General features: G+C 38.2%; 1 pseudogene; it reads right to left on the bottom strand.

The window, feature by feature from the left end:
• Positions 1-7618: 7618 nt before the first annotated feature.
• On the bottom strand, positions 7619-8997 carry LOC122688268 (annotated as a pseudogene).
• Positions 8998-9447: the final 450 nt, after the last annotated feature.

Below are 9447 nucleotides of genomic sequence, written 5' to 3'. Positions count from 1 at the left end.
GTTCTTTGAGAAGATAAACAAAATTGGCAAACCATAAGCCAGACTCATCAAGAAAAAAAAGAGAGAAGACTAAAATCAATAAAATTAGAAATAAAATAGGAGAAGTTTCCATTGACTCCATGGAAGAGTCCATAAGAGACTACTATGAACAATATGCTGATAAAATGGATAACTTGGGAGAAATGGACAAATTCTTAGAAACATGTAGTCTCCTAAGACTGAACCAGTAAAAAATAGAAAATATAAGCAGACCAATCACAAGCACTGAAATAGAAACGTTGATTTAAAAACTTCCAACAAACAAGAGTCTAGGACCTGATGGCTTCATAGGCAAATTCTGTCAAACATTTAGAGAAGAGTTAACAACTATCCTGAAACTGTTTCAAAAAATTCAAGAGAAAGGAAAACTTCCAAACTCATTTTACTAGGCCATGGTCACTGTGTTACCAAAACCAGATGAAGGTACCACAAAAAAGAGTGTTACAGGCTAATATCAGTGATGAATATAGTTGTAAAATTCCTCAACAGAATAAATACTACTAATCTGAATCCAACAATAGATTAAAAAGATCACTCATCATGATTGAGTGGAATTCATCCCAGGGATTCAAGTATTTTTCAATATCCACAAATCAAACAATGTGATACACCTCATCAACAAACTGAAGAATAAAAACAATTTAAGATCATCTCAATAGATGTAGAAACATTTTTGACAAAATTCAGCACCCATTTATGATAAAAGTTTCCAGAAAGTGAGCATTTAGGGAATATACCTCCACATATTACAAACCTACATTTAACATCATATTCAATAGTGAAAAGCTGAAAGCTTTCCTCTAAGATGAGGAACAAGACAAGGATATCCACTCTTGCCACTTTTATTCAGCATAGTTTTTGAAGTCCTAGCTACAGCAATCAAAGAAGGAAAAGAAGTAAACGGAATCCAAATTGGAAAAGAAGAACTTAATCTGTCACTGTTTGCAGATGACATAATACTATACATAGAAGAACTTAAAGATGCTACTATAAATCTATTAGAACTCATCAATGAAAATGATAAAGCTGCAGATTACAAAGTTAATACACAGAAATCTGTTACATTTCTATACACTAACAATGAAAGACCAGAAAGAGAAATTCAGGAAACAATTCCATTTACCACTGCATCAAAAAGAATAAAATACCTAAGGAGAAACCTACCTAAGGAGACAAAAGACTTGTACTCCAAAAACTATAAGATATTTATTAAAGAAGTAAAAAAAAATACAATAAAATGGAAAGATATACTATGCTTGTGGATTGGAGTAGTCAATATTGTCAAAATGACTATACTAACCAAGGCAACTACAGATTCAATACAATCCTTATCAAATTACCAATGGCATTTTTCACAGAACTAGAACAAAAAAATCTCAAAATACGTATGCAGACACAAAGGACCCTGAGTAGTCAAAGCAGTATTAAAAAGGAAAAATAGAACTAAAGTAATCAAGCTCCCTGATTTCAGAGTAGACTATAGAGTGACAGTCATCAAAACAGTATGGTACTGGCACAAAAGTAGAAATATAGATTAATGGAACAGGATAGGAAATCCATGAATAAACCTATGTACCTATGGCCAATTAAGGTATGACAAAGGAGGCAAGACCACACAACACTGAAAGACAGTCTCTTCAACAAATGTTTTCAGAAAACTGAACAGCTACATGTTAAAAATAAAATTATATAATTTTTTTAAAACCATACAAAAAAATAAGCTCTAAGTGGATTAAATACCTAAATGTGAGACTAGACACTATAAAACTCCTAGAGGAAAACATAGGCAAAAAACTCTATGACGTAAATTGCAGCAATATCTTTTTCCATCTATCTCCCAGAATAATGGAAATAAAAACAAAATAAACAAATGGGATATATTTAAACTCAAAAGTTTTTGCACAGCAAAGGAAGCAGTAAACAAAATAAAAAGACAACCCACAGATTGGGAGAAAATTTTTGCAGATGACATGACCAATGAGAGAGTAGTTTCCAGAATTTATAAACAGTTCATGATGATTAACAGCACCAAAACAGACAACCCACTCAAAAAATGGGCAGAAGATCTAAATAGACATTTCTGCAAAGAAGACATACAGGTGGCCAAGAGGCACATGAAAAGATGTTCAACATCACTAATTATTTGAGAAATGCAAATCAACACTACAGTGAGATATCACCTCACACCAGCCAGACTGGCTGTCATCAAAAAAACCACAAACAATAAATGCTGGAGAGGGTTTGGAGAGAAGAGAACCCTCCTACACTGTTGGTGGGAATTGTACAAACTGCTATGGAGAACAGTATAGAGATTCCTGAATAAACTAAAACTAGAGCTACCATATGGCCCTCAATCCCAATCCAGAGCATATATCTGGAGAAAAAACATGATCCAAAAGGATACATGCACCCTGATGCTCACTGAAGCACTATTTACAATAGCCAAGACATGAAAGCAACCTAAATATCCATCAACAGAGAAATGAATAAAGGAGATGTGGTGCATTTATACAATGGAGGATTACTCGGCCATTAAAAAGAATGATATAATCCTATTTGCAGCAACCGTGATGGACCTATAGATTGTCGTACTGAGTGAAATAAGTCAGACAGAGAGGGAGAAACATAGTATGACCTCCCTTATATGTGGAATCTAAAAACAAGTGATACAACTGAACTTAATTACAAAATAGAAAGGAACTCACGGACTTAGAGAACAAATTTATGGTTGCCTGTACACACTGCTATATTTAAAATGGACAACCAACAAAGACCTACTATATAGCACATGGAGTTCTTCTCAAAATTATATGGCAGCCTGGATGGGAGGGGATTTTAGGGGAGAGTGAATACATGTATATGTAAGGCTGAGTCCATTGGAAGGACTGATGCTGAGGCTGAAACTCCAATACTTTGGCCAACTGATGTGAAGAACTAACTCCTTAGAAAGACCTTGATGCTGGGAGGGATTGGGGGCAGGAGGAGAAGGGGATGACAGAGATAAGGTGGTTGGATGGCACCACCAACTCGATGGACATGAGTTTGATCAAGCTCTGGAAGTTGGTGATGGACAGGAAAGCCGGGAGTGCTGCAGTCCATGGGGTTGCAAAGGGTCAGACACAACTAAGCAACTGAACTGAACTGATCTTCAACAAGGGTGCCAAGCACATAGTATGTGAAAAGAATAGTCTCTTTGTTAAATGGCCCAGGGATAACTTGATATTCACATCAGGAAGAATGAAACTGGGCCCTTATTTCACACCATATACAAAACCCAACTCAATATGGATTAAAGACTTAAATGTAAGACCTGAAACTGTAAAACTACTAGAAGGAAATAGAGAAAATGTTTCTGACATTTTTCTTCACAACATTTTTTGGTCATAAGACCAAAAGCACAGACAACAAAGGGAAAATGGGTAGGTGAAACTGCACCAAGTTAAAAAGTTTGTTCACGGCAGAAACTGTGAACACAGTGAATGTATGGAACAAGAGAAAATATTTGCAAATCACATAATGAATAAAGGGTTAATGTCATGGTCCCGTGGAGAAGGGAATGGCAAACCACTTTAATATTCTTGCCTTGAGAACCTCATGAGCAGTATGAAGAAGCAAAAAGTTGGCTGAATGGATAAAGACAATGTGGTTTATATGTATATACAATGGAATATTAGCCAGAATTTTAAAAGGAAGGAATTCCGGCCTTTAACAGTATGGATCTACCTGAAGGATATGATTCTAAGTGAAATAAGCCTGACACAGAAAGGCAATAGTGCAAGATCTCATGAATATGATGAGTTTAAAACAGTCAAATTCTTAAAACACAGGGTAGAACGGTGGTTGTCAGGTCCAGGGGGAACTGAGGAGATCCAGTCAAAGGGCCTGAAGTTTCATGTAGGCAAGATCAATAAGTTTTGGGGAACTAATGTATAGCATGGAGACATAATGAACAATACTGTATTGTGTACTTGAAAGTTTCTAAGAACATAAATCTTTAATTAAATCTTCTTAGTACACACACACACTCACACACAATGGTAAGTATGTAGAAGTAATGGTAACTTATTTAGCTTGACTGTGGTGATCCTTTCATAATGTATACATATAGCAAAAACCAAGTTGTATACCTTAAATACATATAATTTTTGTATGTCAAAGATATCCCATTTGAATTGTTAAAAAGATCTTTGGATATAAGAATAAGCATTATTTTCCTCCAGAATAAAATGCATCTTCCTTTGTCAGGAAGCTGATCATATTGGTCAATCAGGAGTGAGCTGTTTCAGGTCTGGAATACATATTTAGTTAATTTTAGGTTATCCTGCTTAAATTTCTTGACAGTGAGATCTGGTCTGTGTGTATTATAGACGCCTCCCTGTAGAAGCTTTGAGTACCTTAAAGATTTCAATACTTTTCTCTCCTTTATCTGCTCAGTATCCAGCCTTCCATCATGGAACTTATACACTATACTCAGCAATTGTGTTATGGGGGAAATCATTCTCATCCTGGGCTCTTACAGATTCCAATCAATCCACTGTTTTTCCTGAACCAAGACAAATCCTCTGCTTATCCATGCACTCACTCAAGAGATGCCATCACAACTAAGTGGCTACTAGCCTCTACTCCCCAGGAAGAACTTATCCCTCTTTAGAGTATAGTACTTTTAGGCTTCTTTACAGCAATGCCTCTCTAACACAGTGTTTTAATTTATTGTCTTTTAGTTGTTATGATGGGAAGATTAATATGATGTGAATGTGTACATGCTAACCAGAGTTGAAAGTCTTTCTTAGTTACTTTTGGAGTGATCTTCTCTTTCCTTTCCACCACAAGTGAAATCCCTGTTTGGAAGTGCTTTTGCCTGATGGCTTAGTTGTATGTGGCAGGGACGATAGGGGAGACAAAACAAGAAAAGTGTTGGTAAGTCATATTGATGAGTGGGCTTCCAGTACCACTGGAAGGTCAAATCATGACATCACCTGTGAGAACAGTGGCCTCAGTTTCTCCATGTACTGAATGAGCTCCATGGACTTTTGGTCCTTGGACATTATTTGACACATTATTCTTCAGGCTAAACAATATAAAGATGACTGTAACCAAGAACATAGCTTAAGGGAAATCATAGAAATGTTGCTTCCTAAAAATGGTGATGAAAAACAGTAATTCTCACTTGATTTGGCAGAAGGAAATTAGAATCTGTTAAGCAAACATGACCCACACACTGAATAATGTCACAGGAAAGAGTTCTCTTTCCTTAGGCATGTTTTTTTTTTTCTTTTCATTTTTAAATTGTTTTTATTTTGTTTATTAGACACACAGCATGTGGGATCTTAGTTCCCCAACGAGGGATCGAACCCATACTCCCTTCTTTGGGAGCTCAGAGTCTTAACCACTGGACCACCAGGGAATCCCCATGGGGTTGTTTCAGTTGCAGTGTATCCTACTGTAATCATATTTTTCTTGTTTGATCTATATTACAAGACAGGTCCCCAGAGGCTGGAAGTGGATTCCCAATGCTATACAGCAAACAAGTGGCGAAACGAGTAGTCTAAAATCTAGGGCTCTTGACTCCCATAGCAAGACCAACATTCTTTAAGTATTTATAGGATGCCCCTGTGTGCCAGGAGCTATTATTCTGTTATTCCACCTGCGGATCCTCAAAAGCAGAGAAATGAGTGTTCCTTCTATTGTACTGCTATTAATCTACTGTCTATGCAGTAAGCACTTGACTGGACTGGATTTAGAGTTGAGGACCAGTAGAATAATTTTGCTTTGTCATGATTTGGAATATGTTTTTCCACCTAAAAATCTGTGTTTAAGTCCTAACTCCAGGACCTTGAAATGTGGCTTTATTTCATAATAAGATCATTGCAAATGTGGTTATTAAACGTGTGCAATAAAGTTGTGTAATTAGGAACATTGTGTTATTGCTCAGGTTCTTGAAACTGAGTCCAAGGTCATTAGACACATTCCTAATAAAATATGGCCGGGGTCCTAATTTAAAGGGGGATTTCTGACAGAGATGGATACACATAGAGGGAAGACACTGTGAAGATGTAGAGGAGGACACAGCCACCTGCAAGTCAAGGACAGAGGTCTGGAACTGATTTTTCCTTCACAGGCTTCAGAAGAAACCCACTGAGCCCACACCCTGATTTCATACTTGGAACCTCTGGAACTGTGAGACAGTAAATTTCTATTGTTTAAACCAAAGAAGAAAATGTATAAGACAAAGCAGAACTTTTCAGTACTCTTTACTATGACAGAGTATCAGTCGCTCAGTTGTGTCCGACTCTTTGCGACCCCACGGACTGTCGGGGTTCTGTGTAGGGGCTCTGAGCCTGCAAGGTTCCTGTGTCCATTGGACTCTCCAGGCAAGAATACTCAAGTGGGCTGCCATGCCCTTCTCCAAGGGATCTTCTAACCCAGGGATCAAATCTGGGTCTCAAGCATTGCAGGTGGATCTTTACCATTTGACCCACCAGGAAACCTGTATGATACAAAAAATTATAGCCCAAAGATCAAATGTGGGGAGAGAGCAAATTAGCCAAGATGGCGTGTTCAGTCCCTCTCACCCCATGTTTCCTGAATAGTGGCTGGGTAACAGCTGAGATCATTTGTATCACTGTGCATGCATGTCACGAGGTACTCGCTTGGGCATGGGCTGTGTGTGGTGTGCACATGGTGAGTTCCACCCATAAAGCAGGGGGAGTTTCTGCTGCCTCAGGGCTGTGTCCATTGGGTCAGCCACAAGAGGAGAGAACTGTGGTATGCTGCTGCACCAGCGAAGAGAGGCTGTTATGGCTGCTCTGCCAGCCAGGAGAGTGTAAACGTGTCTTCAGTTCCTCCTCGGGGAGGAGTCTCCTTCCAGCTGTGGGGCTCCTGGCTCGAGTCTCCTTCCAGCCTCTTAGCTCACACCTTGCCTACCCTGGGTTCAATCAGCAGTGTGCACAGCGAGACACAGCAAGACAATTGGCATCACAAGCAGGATGATCAGCGATACACCAAGCAACACAGAATTTAATAAATATTGAGAATATGAGTTAATAATATAAAATTCTAGCCAGCACTTACTTTTGTGTAAGTATAAGACTATCATACAGAAAACTTGTTCTATTAAAAGAATCTTCTAGAAAAGGAAGAAACTATAAAGAAACAGCCTATGTTAGAGATTTAGTTATGTGCCCTCCTTCTACAAATTAGAGACTGAGACTCAATAAGTAACTTGTCCAAGACACATCTTAATGGTAGAACCAGGACTGATTCCTGAACTTGACTTCTATTCTGGGATCTTGTTTACCATATCTGTGTTCTTTTAGTTTATGACTTAATCATATTATTTATTCACTACATTTTTACTTTAAATTTGGAAAGTTAAGAAGTGATGAAATGTCTTCTACCCAACAACTCTCTAGTTTTTCTAAAAAATGAGCATAACAAAAACAGGATGAAGTTCATAACATTGGAGAACTTTCTTAGCTTCATTAAGGTAAGAATTTTACACAAGAATAAGTTCACTTCACATATAATTTGGTTTGGCCAACAAAAACCTTATGTAAAAGTCACAAACTTTAAAACCTCTTTAATCACATGTTGTGAAATGGTTTTCTATAATTTTCTTCAGATAGCCAGTTTTCCTGTTTTAGCTGCCTAATAAGAGCTTCCAAAGACTTCAGTTTCCCTAGAATTTGCTGTTCTTGTAACTCAAGGAGTTATCTTTGAATGTAGTTTAGACTTTCTGCCAAGGATGTTCCTTATTTACATTTGTCTGCAGTAAAAATGGAGAAGGCAATGGCACCCCACTCCAGTACTCTTGCCTGGAAAATCCCATGGATTGAGGAGCCTGGTAGGCTGTAGTCCATGGGGTCGCTGAGTCGGACACAACTGAGCGACTTCCCTTTCCCTTTTCACTTTCATGCATTGGAGAAGGAAATGGCAACCCACTCCAGTGTTCTTGCCTGGAGAATCCCAGGGACAGGGGAGCCTGGTGGGTTTCCATCCATGGGGTTGCACAGAGTCGGACACGACTGAAGCGACTTAGCAGCAGCAGCAGCAGCAGCAGTAAAAATGCTCAATCTGTAAAACATCTGTCTCAAAGTCTATATCATTATTTGAGTCTTCAATGTCTAGGTCTTTAATGTCCATTTCCACTGTTTCTTGGGCAGGTATAAAAGAATTAATTGTAGGTTTGCAATTTTCTGTAGGTACAAAAATGGCAAAAACAGATTCTTTATTTGTTTAATTCTTCACTGTTGGAGTAATTGTGCTGAATATGAATACATTTTCCTGTGCTGACTTAATTTCCACAGAATCATTTGTAATTGTGGGTTAGCAAGATAATTGGTAGTTGTTTCAAGCATTTCTTCAGTTTCCAAAGGCTTCTGAATACCCTCTGAACTTGAAGTTGTTAAAGTAATAGTCATAGAATTTAGATTCTCAAAAAATGTGTGAAAACCACCTATATTCATGTCATGGTTGACTAATGTTTCCAAGGTAGATTCTGGTTTTCTGGTATCTTATTTAACCAGACTGAGTTAATATGTTATTTTGTACACTTTCTGGTTTTGGATCTGGTGGCTTTCCCAAAGCAGGTGATTAAAGTAATTCTGCATGTTCAGGAAGGACATCTTAACTGGATGCTTTTTGGCTCATCTGATGCAAAAGATTCTTCTGACTTGGTTTTTAGACATACTTCTTTTCCACTTTTCAATTTTTTCTTCTGAGATTTTCTTTTTTTTCAAGAGTCTTTCTCCTGATTGTCTTCAGGCCAAGAAAATATTGTTGAAATTGCAGATTATTTTAAATAGCAAATACCCCATCTGATGTCACAGAGTCAGGAGTCACTACACAGGAACTGGTATTTAGAGGGAACCTGTGAATCTCGTTTCGTATTCTTTAACCATTTTCAAGTCTTTCCTTGTCATGCAGAGGAAATGGGTAAAAACTCAGCTTCCAGTCTTTATTGTTTCAAGCCCAGTGGTTCTTAGAGCAAATCTTGCCGTGTCTTACTATGACAAATGACACCTTTAACACCTAAAAGTCAAAATTAAGGGAGAAATACCAACAGTGTCCATTTTCCTATTGGAACCTCAAGGTTGTGAACAGATAATTCTGTACCTTTTCAATTCACTGCAGTAAACATCTACTGAGCACATCCTATGTGACAGGAACTATGCTGTGGATGAAAGTGAAAGTGTTCGTCGCTCAGTCTGGTGTCTGACTTTTTGTGACCCCATGAACTGTAGCCCGCCAGGCTCCTCTGTCCATGGAATTCTCCAGGCAAGGATACTGGAGTGGGTGGCCATTCCCTTCTCCAGGAGATCTTTCCTGGCCCAGGGATTGAACCCAGGTCTCTGGCATTGCAGGCAGATACTTTACTTTCTGAACCACCAGGAATGTCCCATGATGGGG

Source organism: Cervus elaphus, chromosome 33 (assembly GCF_910594005.1).
Source record: "Cervus elaphus chromosome 33, mCerEla1.1, whole genome shotgun sequence".
NCBI classification, from domain to species: domain Eukaryota; kingdom Metazoa; phylum Chordata; class Mammalia; order Artiodactyla; family Cervidae; genus Cervus; species Cervus elaphus.
This window is presented reverse-complemented; position numbering and strand designations above follow the sequence as displayed.